Source organism: Acomys minous (assembly GCF_964271855.1).
Source record: "Acomys minous genome assembly, chromosome: 9".
Taxonomy (NCBI): Eukaryota; Metazoa; Chordata; class Mammalia; order Rodentia; family Muridae; genus Acomys; species Acomys minous.
Window position 1 is genome coordinate 513,818 of NC_140490.1, and position 19,068 is coordinate 532,885.

Here is a 19,068-nt window from a genome sequence, read left to right on the forward strand (position 1 = left end):
GGCTGGAAGGCCAGGAGTTTGAACACTGGCGTCCACTTTGCTCGCAGGCCTGCACCATGTGAGCCACTCTCGAGGGCAACCTGGGAGCATCCAGCCCGTGTGATTGCCTTCCCCGTGTCAGCCGTCACCCAGAGTCCTGTCCCATGTTGGTCATCTGCACACTGCAGTAGTTTGTTAAGTGCATGTTTGACGCCCAGTGGTACAAAGAGATCATAAAGATTCTTCTCCAAAGCAGGCATTCTGTTGGGGGCAGATCACGTGTGTGTGTGTGTGTGTGTGTGTGTGTGTGTGTGTGTGTGTGTGTGTGTGGTGTTGGGGGACGGGAGAACAGGGCATCAGCAGTTGTGTCCTTAGCTCTCCACAGGGTTGGGGGTGGCAGCTGGTCACCATGACTTGTTAGGCAGAAGAACTGAAACAAAAGTCCTTCTTACTGGTGAGAGGCTCAGTCCTTACATCACACTGTCCCGTTAAGGAAGGAACACCTTTTTTTCGGGCAGCCTAAACTGTCTATCAAAATCAGCGCCTTATGCCTTTTAGGAAGTCACACCTTTAAACTACTTAATTCTTCCGTCTACCACAAGCATCTTGGCTTATAATACATTTCAGGGCCCTAACCGGGAGGACAGCGCCATACCCTGCTCCTTGCCTGCTGTTTCCGTGCTCTATGTGACATCTGAGCCTCCTGCAGCACAGCTAAACTGAGAAATAGCTTGCACAACGGGAAAGCTGCTCCCTGGGTAAACGTCAGCCCGACCATCCTATATCTTCTTTTATGAGGAGCGGAGCCGGTCTTAAAGGAGAGAATTCCCCAACAGGTTTCTAGGAAGTTGCTTGGCACAAGTGGAGGGTGGGGAGCAGGGTTGGAGGGAAGGCTATAAGGAGAGGGAGGGAGAAAGGAGAGAGGGGGTAAGAGAGCAAAAGAGAAGAGGGGAGGGGAGGGGAAAACTGCTCAAAGACTGGAGAAAGTGGAAAGGGGCAGGAAGAGAGAAAAGAGAGGGAGGGGAAGGAGGGATGAAAGAATGAAGGGAGAGCAGAGAAGGTGGAGAGAGAGAAAGAGAAAAGAGAGAGTGAGAAAGTGTAGGAGAGTGGACAAATGGACTGAACTAGAAATGATCATAATGAGTGAGTTAACTCAGAAGCAGAAAGACTCACATGGTGTATACTCACTTATATCTGGACACTAGCCCAAGGGGCATGTCCCATGAAAGTCTTCACTTACCAGGAAAGTGGGACAGAGGGGAAGACATATTATTGGGACTCTAGGTGAGAGAATCATGGGAGAATGGGGAAATAGAAGGATCTAGAGGGTCCTAGAAACCTACAAGAAGAGCATTATGATAGGTGGATCTGGGCCCAGGGGTCCTGCTCAAACTATGGCACCAGCCAAGGACAATACGTGCAGTAAACTTTGACCCCTACCCAGATCTAGCCAACAAACAGGACATTCTCCACAGTTGAGTGGAGAGTGGGGTCTGACTTTCACACGAACTCTGGTGCCCCATATTTGATCATGTACCCTGGATGGGGAGGCCTGGTGACACTCAGAGGAAGGATAGCAGGCTACCAAGAAGAGACTTGATACCCTATGAGCATATACAGGGGGAGGAGGTCCCCCTCAGTCACAGTCATAGGGGAGGGGAATAGGGGGAAAATGGGAGGGAGGGAAGAATGGGAGGATACAAGGGATGGGATAACAATTTAGATGTAATATGAATAAATTAATAAAAAATATTAAAAAAAGGAAAGTGTGGGAGAAAGTTGATGAGGGACAGGGGAAAAGAAGAGAGAAAGAAGAAGCTGAAAAGGAAGAAGGGAAAGGGAAGGAAAAAGCATAGCAAAGACAGAGGAAACTATGGAGAGAGAGGAAAAGAGGGAGGGAGGAAAGGGCTGGGGGAAGGGGAAAGGGCTGGGGCTCTGTGGCAGGGCCCAGCTTCATTATTTGGAGGCCAGACTAATGGCAGGCTTGAACTATCAATGGGAGCATCCATCGCGTTCCCAAGTCTGGAAGTCTCCAGAAAAGGATGAGAAAACAAGTGTGCCACATCAGCCCTCAGGCCTGCGCCCCTCGGCAGGAGCTGCAGCCCAGTATTTATTGTTCTGCCACCAGTTCCCATCACAGACCCCCCACACAAAGGACCCAGGACTGGGCACAATTTGTCAGATAAGAACTTAGTAGCTCAATTGCCATCCACCAGGGTCTACTGGCAAGCCGAGTAAAGCTTGTTTTCTGTCCCAGTGAGAAAATGGTGATAAACAGGTCTACAGTCTCTTTCTGCACTGTAAAACTCACCCGTTGGCCCTGCCTCATAGGAAAGCCATTTCTAGAAGCTTGTTAGAAAGAGGCAGGTGTTAAAAGCTGTTCTCTCTACCCTGGAGCCAGGCATAAGAGCCGAACTGCAGTTTGGCGGCTTTATGGCACATGATCTTCCTCCAGATCTTCCAAAACAAAACAAAGACAGCCTCCCTGCAACTTTACCCTCTCTCACTCCCAGCCTCCCTGCAGGAAATTAGTCCTCTCGAAGACCCTCAAATCCAACAGCATCGGAAGTGGGAGGAACCACTGGGCATGAGAAAGGGCTGCCCGGCTAACAAGACATGGCTGGGGAGGTTTTGGATGATCATTCAGGCAGCGAGTTGAGTGCAGGTTGTCCCCACCCTGGAGGAATATGGCTGCCCTTCTCCACAAGTCACACTTCCAATCTGAAATATCTTTGCAGGTTCATGATTTGGACACTTGTTCCCCAGATGCTGGCGCCATTTCCACAGGCTAGGGACCTTTTTAGGGGGAGGGGCAGCTGGCAGAAGTCGGCTACCAGCAGAGGCCTTCGAAGATAAGAAGCCCTGGTTGGTGTCTCGCCCTCTGCGTCCTGGTCTGGAGAGATGTGAACCAGTTCCTTCACTGATGTTCCTGCTACCACGAACTGAGATGCTGTGTCCTCTCCTCCTGCACCCACCCTGATGCACACAACTCCCTCAAATCGGAGGCTAAAATAAATCTCTCCTCCCCAAGTTGATTCCAAAGTTACTAATATACCGCAAGACGCGCAACGTGCACGCACGCACACACACACGCTCCTTGGATGACTGCCAAGGACCAGACATCCTCACAGGAGAGCTGAAGAAGAGCCCTGGCTGCCTTGGCAGCAACTAGGACCAAAACAGTCAGAAGAGAGCTCTCCCTATCACAGGAACCCCAGGTTGCTTTTGCATCCTGACATTCAGAGAGGCCACCTGAATGTGACAATACAGCAGCAAGCACGCCAAGGATATGCTCCTCTGTCTAGCCTGGCCTACATAATGAACGTCAGCTCAGCCAGGGTTCCATAGAGAGATCCTGTCTCAAAAAAAAAAAAAAAAAAAAAGGAAAGAAGAAAGAAAGGAAGGAGGGAATGTCAATTTATTAAGACCTACCGTCAGTCCAGCTGAAGGCAGCACATGAGTAGCTACACTTTGGTTAAAAGAGGCATTTGTGTGACTGGAGATATGGCCCAGAGGTTAAGATCACCCATTGGTCCTGCAGAGGACCCAGCACCCACATGGTGGCTCACAACCATCTACAACTCCAATTCCAGGGGATCTGACACCCTCTTCTGTCCCCCGGGGGGTGCCAGGCCCTTTCACGGCGCACAGGCATGCATGCAGGCAAGCGCTCATACGTGTAAACAGAGACAGCTGATTCTGAGGAGCATCCACCGTCTTAGGAGAAGGGAGTCAAAGCCTGACTCACCTTCTGCTGCCTCTGACGCTGCATCTTAGAGCCACCGCTCTGGCGCCTCATGCCCTCTCCGCCTACAGTGCTGGGTAAGCGGGGTTTTTATTTGCATTTTCTTGCTTCCCTCTAACCCAGAGCATTTATCTGAGATGGCCTGCAGAGGCTCCACGGTGAGCCAGGATGGTCTTCAGTGGTCTTCAAACTTCCCAAACCTCATGAGTTTCCAAGGTACCTGTGGGTCTGGATCAGGATCCTGTTGGACTCATGATGAGTTCCTGTCTCTCCTACCTCTACATGCCTGCCCTGCCCCAACTCAAAAAGAAAGATCACATTAAAATGCACCTTCCTAAGAACACCTCCAATCAACAGACAAAAGGACACCTTCAAATTCTGATGTCCCCAAGGCCCGCTTGAATCGCCCCAATAACCTTCCTATTCACTTCAGTAACAGACAGCATTGTGAGGACAAGTGGGCTTGTATAATAATTAACCATAAAACTCCTAATATGCGTATACATACATAAACCTCAGACCGATTGTGCAATAAAAATAATTGAAATGAAAACTTAACCCATAATAAATTTTCTAACAGAGTGCTGTGGTGAGAAAAAGGATTTGAAACTTCCAGTTTTTATATGTATTTTTGTTCAGGAGAGGAACGGTAGGGTGATTCATAAAAGACGCTCAAGCACAAACATATATCACATTGGGGCAAAGCTGCGCAGCAGAAATGAAATGCAAATGCAATCTCAAAGAGGCGAGTAAGCACCGCGAAGCTTCTAACTGTGACCCAGGAGAGCTTGCCCTTGTGCTTCCTAAACCACAGTGTTAAATCACTACGGTACTGAGACAATACCGGGCAGACTCAAAAGACTGGTACAGCTGTTTTATCCCAAGAGATGCCGGACATACCATATTGAGACAACACCGGGCAGACTCAGAATTTATCCCAAGAGATGCCAGACATCATCAAATCCTTGTGAACTATTTCATTTAGATGGGAAACATCTAGCATGAACTGGAGAAGGGAGTAAAGCTTCTAGAAGCTTCCGAAACTCTCGGGAGGGCTTCATCTCAGAGCTGCAGCCAAAGGGGAGAGAGTCACGAGGTGACAGGGACAGAAGAAGGCTCCTGGCCTCCTCATGACCTGTGCAGGGCATGTAGGATTCCAGAAGCTTCTGTGCATCTCAGCATAGGACATAATGGTGTCGACTGTCTCATGAGGGCAGGTGACCAGACCCAAGCAGTACCAGGTGCATGCCATCCCAGACCACGTGAGTTCATTTATAGCTGGGCCCTCAACCCATAGGGTAGACCAGCACAGCCATTGGCAGAGTGAGGAAGTAACTAATCCCCAGGTTCCGTGCCCTGGCTAGAACCCTAAGGAATCCTGTTCATACAGAGAACTGACCTTTGCGAGAAGGAAAAGTAAGGAGCCTTGTAGGGGATCATCAATGCTATTGAACCCGCAGTGTTCCCCACTGGGCTATATTTTGAATGGCGGCTCAGGCCTCAGCGGGTGATGCTATTCTGAAAGTATGGATCCTTTATGAGCTGGGGCCAGCTCGCCAATGTAGGTCAGCGAGGGTGGGTCTTAGAAGGCTATGGTCACCTCCGTCCTGCTTTTCCAAGAGGTGAGGCCTTCCACCACCATGAACTTCCTGCATGATGGGCTGAAATGTCTTCACTACCACAAACCACCTAGCCTTCAGTTGCTTCTGGTAGGTAATCAGTGGAAAACCAGGCAATCTGGTAGGTGGCAGTGGAAAAGCTAACTGATGTATTCAGGGAGAGAAAAGGTTGCTGGACTACACAGGAGGAGCAAGGCCGGCCGGGTGCTATCGCCCGGTAGCTAGTCTGCACAAAACAGTTACGTGCTGTGAATTTCATGAAGCCAAAAGAAAATATCTAGAAGGTTTCTGCCACGAAGAAAAGGTAACTATTTCATAAAATGACATATGTTTAACCTGATGTAAACATGTACACATTGAACATTACATATTACCCTCTTAATACATACAACTTTTATGGGCTTATGTCACAGTTATGAAATAAAATTGCTTTAATTATTTTCTTTAAATAGTAAAATAGGATGTTGGGCTTAGAAAACTTTGACTCTGGGGGCTGGAGAGGTCGCCCAGAGGTTAAGAGCACTAGTTGCTCTTCCAGAGGTCCTGAGTTCAATTCCCAGCAATCTCATGGTGGCCCACAACCATCTATAATGAGATCTAGTGGCCTCTTCTGGTGTGTAGGCATACGTGCAGGCAGAACACTGTGTGCATAATAAATAAATTAATTAATTAATTAAAAAAGAAAGAAAACTTTGACTATTTAAGCATGAGAAGATCCATAAACCAGAAAAGACTGAGCATCAAGTGGCATGATTTAGCTTTGTGCTACCCAGCAGGGTGAGAAGTCAGAAAGTTGAATTAGCTAAAAAAATGAGGAGGGGACACTGTCTTCGTGCTGCTGAATCTGCGTGACTCATCTGTCGTTTCATTATACCTGGAAAGTGAAGTTAATGATTTTTACCTGGTAGGGCCCAAGTAAAAGTAGAGCTGACGTGTGTAAAGTGCCAGTGTGAATGTTCCCTTCAAAGAGCAAAGCGCTCCAGTTCCCATGACTTGACAGCCACCCCTGCTGCCTTCTAGGGCATTGCAGAAGACACACAGACAACGGGCAACACCTCTGTGTGGCCCTGGCACTCGGGGCTTGAAGCCCAACTTCTGAAGAGCCAGGAAGTCTCTCTGGTACCCAAGGTTGCCGCTTTGGGCTACCAAAACTTATGAAGATTGGGAACAAGCAGCTCGGAGAAAGGTTTGCCTGTGGTCTTCAGTCAGTCCCCTGATGCCTGGGTCATCATTTCTAGCAGACGCAGTGTCCCCTCAGAGCAGGAGGGCCCCTAGACAGTGCATTCTCCACACTACCAGCCCTTCCAGGAACCCCTAACATACCTGAACCCAAGAAGGTGTGTCATACAAGGAACCTGGAGACATTTTCACTGTCGGGCCCTGGCAGCGTCAATCAGGGCCTCTGGGCCTCCCACAAGCCTCTTTCCGGACCTTGGGCTCCAGCTCCTTCCTCCTGAGCTTTCTTGGACCTCTATCCATGGTTGATCTCCCTGGCTGAATCCCTTACTTCCGCTTCTAACTGCTCCTCCCCTGGCTGACAGGAAGTCCAGCCCTATTCTCTCCCCTGCTCAGCGATTGGCTGTAAGTTGCTTTATTGGCATACCAGGGAACAATTGGGGAGCCGTGTTTATACAACATTGAAATAGAAATCAGAATTTAATGGGAGGGAGGGAGGAATGGGAGGATACAAGGGATGGGATAACAAAAAAAAAAAAAAAATTCAGAATTTAAACTACACAGTAGCCTTATGCCTACGTAGAAACTCCTCCCCCAGACACTGACCTCCAGCTCAGAGACGCCAGCAAATGCCACCACGTGCTCTCACCTACATAACCAGGCAACCTCCCCACGATCCGAAAACCGAAGGGCTAATCCCTGAGAAAACAAGCGACGGGCTTATGCTTTAATGTCATTTATCGGTCAGGTAGTACTTTCTTTGGTTCTAGTGGTCTTTATAGAAGCCAATAAACAGAAGCCAGGGCTAGTTCTGCTTGACCGTTATGATAATGACGCCATCTGTACAGAAAACCCAACTGTGTCTAAATGACCGTTCGAATCTGCCTTGCCACTCAGAACATATACAGGTGAATGTGACTGGCAAAGAAAATCAAATTTTAGAACTTAAGTCAAAACAAAAGGCCAAGTGTTACAGGAAGGGTAAAAGGCAGAATTCGTTAACAGCAGCTTTCCCCTAGACGCACTTAAAATGCTCGCACTTGCAACAGCTGAAACTGATAATTGCTCAGGTAAACGGACACTACTAGTAAACTGACATGGTAAATTCTACTGCTCACTCATGCATTCAGTGAAATGAGTATGTACTAAACGCTCACTCTGCCAGGCACAGTTCTAGATGCTATAGTGAAAGCACAAAGGAAAGGTCTGTTTCTATGAAGCAGACGTTCTGGTGGTGGTTGGAAAATCTCCTAGTGTAAGGATAGACTCATAGAACCTAAGGCAGAGTAAAGGGAGCCTAGACTTAACCAGGTGTAATGTATGCTGTGGGCATAGGGTGCTGTGGGCGTAGGGTGCTGTGGGCTTAGGGTGCTGTGGGCGTAGGGTGCTGTGGGCTTAGGGTGCTGTAGGCATAGGGTGCTGTGGGCGTGGGGTGCTGTGGGCGTAGGGTGCTGTAGGCGTGGGGTGCCGTGGGTGTGAGGTGCCGTGGGCGTAGGGTGCCGTGGGTGTAGGGTGCCGTGGGCGTGGGGTGCCGTGGGCGTAGGGTGCTGTAGGCGTGGGGTGCCGTGGGCGTGGGGTGCCGTGGGCGTAGGGTGCCGTGGGCATAGGGTGCCGTGGGCGTGGGGTGCCGTGGGCGTGGGGTGCCGTGGGCGTAGGGTGCCGTGGGCTTAGGGTGCCGTGGGCGTAGGGTGCCGTGGGCGTAGGGTGCCGTGGGCTTAGGGTGCCGTGGGCGTGGGGTGCCGTGGGCGTGGGGTGCCGTGGGCGTGGGGTGCCGTGGGCGTGGGGTGCCGTGGGCTTAGGGTGCTGTGGGCTTAGGGTGCTGTGGGCGTGGGGTGCTGTGGCTGTGGGGTACTGTGGGTGTAGGGTGCCATGGGTGTAGGGTGCTGTGGGTGTGCAGTGCCGTGGGCGTAGGGTGCTGTGGGCGTAGGGTGCCGTGGGTGTGGGGTGCCGTGGGTGTGGGGTACTGTGGGTGTGGGGTGCCATGGGTGTGGAGTGCCATGGGTATAGGGTGCTGTGGGCGTAGGGTGCTATGGGTATAGGGTTCTGTGGGCGTAGGGTGCTGTGGGCGTAGGGTGCTATGGGTATAGGGTGCTGTGGGCGTAGGGTGCTGTGGGCGTAGGGTGCCATGGGCGTAAGGTGCCATGGGTGTGGGGTGCCATGGGCATAGGGTGCTGTGGGCGTAGGGTTCTGTGGGCGTAGGGTGCTGTAGGCATAGGGTGCTGTGGGCATAGGGTACTGTGGGTGTGGGGTGCCGTGGGTGTGGGGTGCTGTGGGCGTAGGGTGCTATGGGTATAAGGTGCTGTCTTTTTAGAGAAGGGTGGTGTGTTGGCTGAGAAGGTCCCAGCAGATGGATGCAGAAAGCAAGTATCTTGTAGTCAGAGAGTATGTGTTGGGGACTGGCAAGGAGGCTGATGTGGCTTCAGTGAGAAGCAGCTGAGCCACGCCAGCAGAGACCAGAGTGAAATGTCAAGGGCTGGAGAGAGCTCAAACCAGTCTCAACCATGAGAAGCTACGTTGCCCTGAGATAGCATTCAGTGTGCCCCACGTGGAGTGGGGACCCAGAATCTACCTGGTCTTTCCAGAAAATTCAGTCACAGAATGCAAAAGCAAGCTTAGGAGCGCTGAACACATTTTATATTGAAAGGCAATTTCCTTCTAATATCCTGTAATTTCAGATCAGGATGTCCATAGTAAGCTGGGTTCAGAACATAATGTTTCCCTGTCACTGAATAAATGTGTTTTTTGTTCCCCCAAGCCAAGAAGGAGAAGGACACGGTGTCCACAGACTTAATTCCACTCTGCCTTTGATAAAGCCGTCCTGAGGCATCACCACCTCCCGGAAGCGTCTCAGAGGTACCTGCTGCTGATAGCTTGGCATTACATATTGTCTGTGAGGTTACACACTGACGCTGACCTCCAAACTCCCGATGATAAACACGATGGGCTTGGGAGAATAGCAAACCCAACCCAGGGCCTTTCTTCACCCAAACAGCCACTCTCTTCAAAGTCCCTACCTCTTCTTTCGGTGACAAAGCCCTTATCCCAAACTTTATAAAAATGAAAACGCTCATCTCAATTTCCGTGAGTTATTTTTCCCATTTGGATCCCCTGCTAAGTGATTCAGTAGCTCCAATCTAGGGAGAGCCAGAGCCTTAGGACTCTGAAGAATGTGGCATAAAAAACATCAAAGAAAGATAGCTGTTCATGTGGGAAATCACAGGTCACGTGGTGTGCTCGGTTGTTGGAAGCTATCAGGTGACCTCTCAGCAGGAGATTATAGCTGCTTATAGAGAAATTGCTCGGTGAAGCCATCCATTTCTCCAAGATATCTGGGCTTTCTCTGTGTGTAAAAGAATAAATTTAGCTAGTAATGGCCCCACTCCCCAGAGTTGCTAAGAAGTTTCCATTTTGTTTTAAAATTAAAATAGCTTGTATTGAAGGAAGCATTCTGAGCTGCAGAGATGGCTCAGTGGTTAAGAACACTTCCTACTCTTCCAGAGGACCTGGGTTCAGTTCCCAGTACTTATGTTGGTGAGACCACAACTGCCTGGAACTCCATCTTCAAAGGATCTGCCTGGCTTTTAAGAAAACCTGCACACAACTGGCACACATTCACACACACACATGGACACACATTCATATACACACATAGATACAAAGTAAAAATAAATTAAACAATACAATACATAAATAAGTAAAACACTTTCATGATAGAAATATCCACCCAGAAAGACATGAAGGGGAAAATAAGAAAAAAATCTCCTGCTATCACCCCACAAAGGCATCACATACTAAAATTTGGGAGATCATTTTACAAAAAAAAAAATCTTTGTATGCCCCAATGCACACATACAAAATGCCTATGTGATGTGTATATCTATGCACATCGTGCTGTGTGAAATGTGGAGGCTCAAAGTTGATGTTAAAATGTGTGTGCATCTCTCTGTGTGCGCATGTGTATTATGCGTGCAAGTATGTGTCTCTGTGTGTTGTATGTATATGAGCGTGTAGGTACCCCGGCACCGATGCACACATATGCAGAGGCTACAGCAAAGGATCGAGCAACTCCTTCAGCCATTCTCCACTTTGTTTTTTGAGGAAGGTCTATTGGTGTTGTGGACATAAACATGTTTTTGTTTTGATCTCAAGTGTGGCATAGGTATTGAATGGAAACATGTTTTTGTCTTGATTCAAGTGTGGGATGAGGAACAGACTTGTGAGAGAGCAGGTGATGTTTATTCACTTGGAGGTTGAACCACCTTGTGTGGGGGCTTGGTTTCTGCCAGCTGAAAAAAATCCTAGTACAGACTCTGAGATGCCTATATATAGGCATATATATATATGCCTAAAACAGGAGGCTGGGTCTTGGTAGTATTTGGCTGTTCATTGCTCCACTTTGAGACACTCCGAGAACCACTCCAGAGAACACTTTGAAGCTCCGGGTTCTGGCTGCTGTTCCAGGTTCCAGCAGCAACTTTGGTGGAATTGCTGGTCTACAGAAATCCTGCTGACTATGCCTGGGGAATCGCTCCCTGGAACTGAGTTCAACAAGGTCTTATCCCCTGTTCCCCTACATCTCCTGTCTAGGGCAGGTGGGTTGGAAGGGAGGTATAAGCATTTAAAGAACCCCAAATAAAGTAGGTTTGGAAGAGGCAAAGCCTACAATTGGTGAACAGAGAGCTCCTGACTCCAGCTAGCCTAACCAGCCAGCTTGCCCCGAGGCTCCTCTGCAACTGTTTCCTGAGTGCTAGGATTGCCGGAGGCTACCGTGCTTGCCTGGATTTTGCCTAGGGGGATCCAAGAGTTCAAATGTCTCTCTGTGCCTTCTCCTACAGTATGCACTCCAGAATGCTCCATAACTATAGTCTTCCGCTCTGCCATATGCCCTACTCCTCGATCTAACACTTTTTTTCTTGTACTTACTCACGAGCTCCCAGAGGCTGGAAACCATATCTGCCCTGCTCACCACTGAGCAGATGTTCAGGCACTTTTGAGTAATGGCCAAAGCAGACAACAAATGAAGGCATACGTGTATCACTGAGGGTCCCCTGACATGTGCATTTCCAGCCTGGAGCTTGACAGCTCACTCTTCCAAGGATGTCGCGTCCATCTTCAGTCTCTGTCAGAACTTGGACAAGATCTTGATCCTACTCAGACACACAAATTTCTTCTGCCTGGACACCATGTTGGATGCCAAAGAGCAGGAGAGGACAGGGATTCTGGGCACCCTGCTGGTGTCATACTGTGGCGTCACACTTAACACTTACACTTATTAAGAGGTGAGACTCTCCCCTTCGTGCCTGATCAAACAACACTAATAATAAGCACAATTTATGATGGAGGTCACAGCCTTTCACGAGCCTCATTACTTTAAGCCACTTTTATAGTAATGAGAAATCAAGTGTACCATAAATTGTTTTTCACAGGGCCAATTAGCAGTTCCCTTTACATACTGCTTCTGAATATGAAGCAAGCAAGCCATGTGTGCTCGGGAGTATGTGGCTGCGACAGGGTAAGCATCTAAAAGGTAAATTCCAACCTGCCAAGATAAGCTGCAAATGTATGTTATTTTCATTTAAAGCAATGCTTTTATTAAAGCTAATGGCTTTTAAAGCATTTCTGGGTTTTTTACTGCCATTATCAATTTCTCTGATTAAAAAAATAATTACTGGCATTTTCCTGCAAGTTAAAAATGTAAATATTGGTGCTGGCCAGCTGACAAACTTTAGGGGAGGGAAGATATTAGGATTTTCTCTTTCTTATAGGTGTATTACCTATGAGCATTTGTTAGTTATTGTGCTTTGTTACAGCCATCTCTGCTCAGGATGTGTTTATTGAAAAGTGCCTTATTCTCCCTCAGTGGTCTCCTTAAAATACTGTTTATTTCAAGCTTTTTTTTTTTTTTTAACGCTAGCATAGAACTGGGTGGAGGTGAGTAAAAGCTATCTGGCCCAGATGTTATCTCTGACCTAGAGTAAAATCAGCACCAAGTTCATTTATCCCCCACAGGCCACCTTCGTCTCTGCTGCTATGGCCTGATATGGTCAACAGGCATCTTCTCTCTCTCTTGGTCACCACTTTTAAAGCAAGCCCTGTCAGAAACTCAGCACTGTGTTAACCAGCTCTATCGCTTGGGCCACCCGTCAATCTTGTGCTCATAAAAATCAGTCGTGGCTGGCTGGTGAAGGTCAGGCTGCATTGTGCCTCCCACAAGACAACCCTGGTCAGCAGCTATGTGAAAAATCAGCATTCTAGCCACCAGGAGTAAAACACAATCACTAAGAGGAGTCGTGCCCTAAAATTCTATTTTTCGAGTTTATAAGTTCTTATTCTGGAAGACAAGCACCCCAAAACTAATAGCAACAAGGCAGCAACTTGAGAAGACACTTCTGAAACCAAACATGACAGCTCACTTTAAGGCTGGCGAAGGCAAACACTTTCATATCCAGTGACATTTAAGCAAAACGGTGGCATCTCGGGAAGTTGACACAAGGATCGCCATCTTAGGGTTAATGACAATTTCCTCACACAGGAGCTAGTGCGTCTCAACACCACAGGCTGCATTTCACAGCCAAAGACAGAATTTTTGAGTTGTGTAGCACATATCTCATGGCATTAATTTCAGGGGAAGTTTCTGCACTTACCCGAAAACCCCTGGGTTATCCATGGAAGCACGTAATCGCAATTTTCTACTTGTGACATTGTTGGAGATGTCGCTTTACTTTGTGTCAAAGTTTGGGGAACTGCAGTTTGAGACGATGTCATTTGATTAAAGGCATGAGATTTTCCAGAGTGAGTTCACAGGCATGTAATTCATGATTTCCTTCACATGCCTAAAATGTACACAGTGTACATAGTGTTCTGTCAGGTTCCTGGCTCCGCGCTGTTCATCATTTATCAGCCTTATTTTCCTTCCCCCTAACTGAAATTGTTCGCATGAGCTTATTCCCTCCCAACTTTTGAAAGTATTCTCCCTGCCAGCATTTGGTTTTCTCAACAATAGCTGGTGGCGGTGTCCAACCATAATAGTGTCCTTCACTGGTAACTTGCTATGCATTGGGTGTGACATTGTGTCATTTAACTTACTGAAAACATAGTTGTAAATTCTGTTACTTTTACTTGGTAGGATTTGTTAAAGCTCTACCTGTCAGTGTGTTAAGAATTAGCTTCATTTTTGCCGTGTGGAATGGACTGAAAACACAAACCACTCTGTTTTCATGCCTGGGAAACAGAATGAGGCTGTCGTGTCCAGCCGGCCACAGGAAAGCCTGGTCAGTTTCTTCTGACACCGTTATAAATATTTCCCACTGGGGCAAGTCAAAGAAGAGGGCTCATCAATGGTGACTATAATAAGATGTAACGCCACAACTGGGAAGCCAGCAGCCGAGGGGCACTGTGGGGATTACAGGCCAACTTTCCAGCAAGCGGGACCACTGGGACACATCAGGGCTTTGTGTTACTGCTAAATCTTCCTGAAATTGCCAAGAAGTTCACTGTTTATTCAATCATTAATTTAATAAATGTTGATATGACATAAATTAAGACCAGACACCCTGCCTAGCCGTCACATGACGTGAAGATTAATGCACCTGGGTCTTGTGGAGTTGCAGGCTACTGGGAATGAGACGACCTGACAAGATCTCAATATCTATTACAGCCTCCTATATTGACGGATGCTCCCACTGTGTGCAGAGAAAGCCCAAGCCCCTGCGTGGAGGGCGATGTTGAAGAGAAGTGAGCCTGCACTGGCTGCAGACAAACTTGGGAAGGACAGTTAGAAGTGGCATAGGGTGGAGATGCACAGGTAGGAGAAAGCAAAGCTAATGTGTGCCAGCAGGGCTCCAGGCAAGTGGGCAGGGTGGGGCCGCACCGATGAAGTGGGGCTGCCCACCACAAGCCTGAATTATCTGTGAAAAAGTAGGAGAGCCCAGGTCATACAAAGCATACCTGTGCGCTAGCAACCAGGTACAAGTCAGGTATTTACCAGGGCGTGCAGTCACTGTGTATGTAACGTGAAGCATTACAAAGCAGTAAACAGCCAAACCATTGTACTGTTTTGCCCTATAGGTTATTACTATTAGGGAGTAAAGCCGAGGTGTGAGTTGGACACAGATGGAATGGAAAGTGAAAGTTTCTACAGAGATGGCTGTTAGCAAGCCGCACGGGGAAAGAATAGCAGATATCCTGCTGGAGGTCACAATGCATTTGGAGCCCCATACTTTGAACCCGGAGCCAGCACCCATTAAGCAGTGTGCTAAGGGTTCCATTCAGAGCCACTGAAAAGACTGCTGAAGATAGCTCACTAATACAATGCTTTCCAGTACCCTGTCCACAAACACTAGCTTGCCTTCTGTGTTAGCACTTAGAGTATTCCTTTAAATTGGGCAGAACACACTCAGATGATCGCATGCAAATGTACGTCTCATGATGAATGGGCCGTATTCTAATCACCACCAACAAGGTAAAAGTGGTGCATGCTATCTAAGCAGCTTAGTGGACCATCCCTAGGAGATGAGGAATTCGCAGGACCTGCAACAGTAGCACTGCAGCGGTCCCTCTGGGAGGGTGAATCTGGAATAGAAACAGCAAGTGGGTGGCTCTTGGTAACACTGTTTACTTGATAAATACAGCAGATGCTATAAAACAGCACCGCCGGTTCACCCCGCCCTCACAGCATCATAATCAAATATATAACATGTGCTCTTTCTGGAGTTTTACCGTGCAATAAAAACCGAGACAATGGACCATTGTAGCAGTATGCAACCCCGGTTTAACAGTGAGGCTCAAGGGCCACACCAGTGCATCATCTGAAGCAAGAAGAATAATCAAATCAAAATAACCACTGTCTGTAGGAGGCTCGAACGCTTGCACACAAGCACCTAAAGCTGAGGACAGGTCAGCCGGCAACTGCAACACTTCAAAGAGTGAGGCTGTCTCTAGCCACCAAGTCTGACAACCTGAATTGAGTCCCCGGACCCCACGTGGTGGGAGGAGAAAACAAACTCCCAGCAAGCTGTCCTCTGACCTCCATGTATCTCTCCCACATCACAAGTAAGGAAATAGAAGTGTTTTATTTTGACAACTCTAACAGCCACATATTAGACTGAGCAATGACTGTTAGTAAGACTCTGTGTCTTGGAAATTATATGTGCCAAGCTTGTCATGGAAAAGACACAGACTTTCGTGCACGATGGGGATTTGGCCCCCTGAGTTTTGGGTTTTGCACAGCTATGAAATAAAAATAAATATTCTTAAAAAGAACAGTTCTAGGCTGGCCTAGAACTGGCTGTCCAGATCAAACTGGCCTCAAATTCAGCAGAGATCCACTGGCTCCTGCCTCACAAGTGATCAGATTAAAGGCTGTGCCACCATGCCCCGCCTGACAGAATTCTTAACTGGCAGCGCTCTTATCAGTATTACAGATTCCACGTGGAAAAGGCACATATCAGTGATCACAGGGCCATAGCTGCTACTGCTGCCGCCACCATGACCACCACCACCACTACTACCATCATTATCATCATCATCATCATCATCATCATCATCATCATCATCGCTATCACCACATTAAAGGAATGAAACTGGTAGAGCCACTTGCCACCAAGCCTAACAACATGAGTTCAATTCCCCAGGTCCCAGGCAGGCCCCTCACATTGGAAGGAGAGAACCGACTCTTGTAAGGTGTCCTCCGACTTCCACACACATGCCAAGACATGCCTACGGCAACAGCAATGCCTAATAAACAAACATACACACAAACATTTCCAAGTATAATTGAAACACCACCTCTTTGGCAAGGTTTCAAATAAGTGTCACCAACACCATCATCTCTAAAGACAAAAATCACAATAGTGGGGGAGGAGGTCCCTCTCGGTCTTAGACCTAGGGGAGGGTAATAGGGTGAAAGCACCTTGCATCACTGTGAAAGCTAGCCAACAGAAAGGAAAGTTCCAGGTCAGTTTCAATTTGGTTTTTCTTTGCCCTGCAACAAAAACAAATTACACAAAATTTACATGTTAAAATTGTTAACATGTGTTAAAATTCATATATATATATGGCTTAATTTGTTTTAACCAGAGGATCATTAAATTGGTTGTATCATTTTGAATAAATGATGTACAATGACACATATGCATGAAAATGTCACACAAAAACCCATCACTTTATATATTAATGTAAAAAATAGTAATAAAAATATTTTTGTAAATGTTCCGAGTCAAAATGTAGAATTTGATATAACATGATAACTTTCACATGACCTTAACAGTCATATTTACAGGTCTAGGGTTAGAAAGCAGGTGACAAACTTCACTATTTGTTCACCTTCGACAAATCTTAGCATAAGCCTATTTTATCATAAGGTTGCCTATCTGGAGACATTTGCAAAGCTGTTCCCAGTCACATCAAATTGAATCTTATAATCAATACTCTTTGTAATAAAGAGTCTGAGTCAAGTTACTAAAAGAATCGGTCTCCTTCCATTTACTAGACTGCTCTTGTACGTCTTGTCTCCAAGAGCTGCCTGCTATTTATAGACGTCCATGACACAATGGGCAGAGACTCCCAGCTAGAACTGACTGTCTCCATTAGTATATTTACTATTCCAGGATGTAATTGAACTTGAGAGCTAGGGCTTGACAATTTTTCTAAATATAGAGTTTTCTAATTTTATACAGAATATACTATTGGGCATTTGGCTCTTTGTTTTCTCTTCCTGTAAGATTCAATAGCAGGTATGGCAGAAAATCCTTTGAGCAATAAAAGAAAATTATTGCAGAAAATGTTCTAGATAGTATCAATTCCAAAACATTTACTCAGCAATTTAGTATCCAACAAACATTTCAACACTGACTATGTGACAGGCAAGATTTCCTCTCATGGATCTGGCAACCTAACACAGGGAAAGGGGAAAACAAGGCATCACTAAGTAAATAGCCAAGTAAACAATGGTTTGACAGATCATGAGAGGCCTGTGGAAGGAAGAAGCGGGTGAGGTCAGAAAAGGGCCTCCAGTAAGGTAACATTTGAGCTGAGACCTGAAAGGTGAGTGTGAGAAAGCTGTGAAGAAATGAAGAAATGGGATTCAGAAGTTGTGTCTAAAGACAGGAGAGAGTTCAGTAGGAAGAAAAAGGTGAGTGGGAGGGAAACAGTGTTTAACGGAGTCCAAGGACTACAGGAGCCAAACCAAGCATATCTGCATCGGTCAAGATTGAGTTCAAATCATTAAACCAGAAAAGAGACATATCTTTTTAAATTTTTATTTTTAATTAGGTGTATATGATTGTGTGTGGGTGTGTACACATGAGTGTAAATGCTTTTAAGGTATCTGACACCAGAAGAGGATGTCAGAAACCCTGGAGCTAGCTTTCCAGGCAGTTGCGAGGCACCTGAAGTGGGTGTTGGGAACATTTCATTATAGCATCTGGTATGTTAGTCAGACCTGTTTGTCACAGTGACAAACAACCGAGGGATCCGTTTAAATAGGGAAAGATTTATATTTGGCTCACTCTTTCGGGAGCTTCAGTAAGTTCACAGTCAGCTGGGCCTCCTCTATGGACCTGAAGTGTCAGAGAATATCATTATGTCGAAAGTATGTTGCAGAGTGGGGCTCCTCACGTTAGGCAAGAAGCACAGAGGACAAGGCGTGCTTTAGTGGGCTTCCTCCTCCTGCTGCTGGGCCCCCGCCTCTTGGGTGGTCTTTCTCTCAGTCAGGGCAAGCCTTCCCCTCTCAGGAACTCTTCTATGGAAACGCCCTCATAGGCACAACTAAAGGTATGCTTTACCAATTCATTGGCATTTCTCAATCCAACACAACCCAGGCAGGATTAAGGAGGAGGAAGTAGTGGCATCAGACACAGTAGACACAAGATAGGGAGAGATGGAGAACGAGGCAAGGGCTCTTTGATAGCAGAGGAAGCTAGAGAAGCTGCCCATGCGAGCGCATTAACCCCTGTAAGGTGACAACTAGGTGGTGCTGACTGCAGTATGACTCTCCACACAGAAGGCGGTTGTGAAGCCCAGCTAGACAGGGCTGGCTCTTTCATGTTTGACACTTCTCTGTCTTGGTGCTGTTGAAAGGGCAGCTGGTGCAGCGAGCAATGGCTCCAATCGGAACTGGGTGAGAAGCAGAGTCACGTTCAAGAAAGTCTGCGACTCCAACTGTCCCACTGTGCACTGTGTCATTCAAGAATGAAGAAGGTCATCTTGTGTTATCAGAAGCATGGCGCAGTCAGGACTGTGTCCTCTCAACCTAGCACTGTTCACTAAGAGATCATACATACTGTAACCTGCAGCACGCCCGACGTACGAAGCCAACAGCAATGCACTAAGGGTAAGAACAGATGGTTCCAGGCATGTTGGTGTATGCTGTGGGTTGCCTTGCCTGAGAATCCTGTGGTGGAAACCCCTCCCCCACCCCCACCCAAAGGACAAAAGTTTCCTTTTCAGGCAGATTCACATCATGACAGAGAGGCAGGAAAGGCCATTGCTGCCTGGATGTGCAGCACTCTTTAGATACCTGAAGAACCAACCCCTCAGGTAGTGGTTAAA

General features: G+C 47.2%; 1 protein-coding gene and 1 long non-coding RNA gene across 2 annotated transcripts in view; one reads left to right on the forward strand and one right to left on the reverse strand.

The window, feature by feature from the left end:
* The window catches only part of PELI2 (pellino E3 ubiquitin protein ligase family member 2), a 371,889-nt gene extending 365,059 nt beyond the window's left edge, over positions 1-6,830 (reverse strand). The window contains exon 1 of the mRNA XM_084796768.1: positions 6,667-6,830. The gene's annotated coding sequence lies outside the window, so the exon portion shown is untranslated. The remainder of the gene's footprint in view (positions 1-6,666) is intronic.
* Positions 6,831-9,292: 2,462 nt separating this feature from the next.
* LOC311605937 lies at positions 9,293-11,966 on the forward strand. The gene is made up of 3 exons (XR_014782115.1): positions 9,293-9,372; positions 11,587-11,798; positions 11,946-11,966. It is a non-coding gene; the product is annotated as an uncharacterized lncRNA (long non-coding RNA).
* The last annotated feature ends 7,102 nt before the right edge of the window (positions 11,967-19,068 follow it).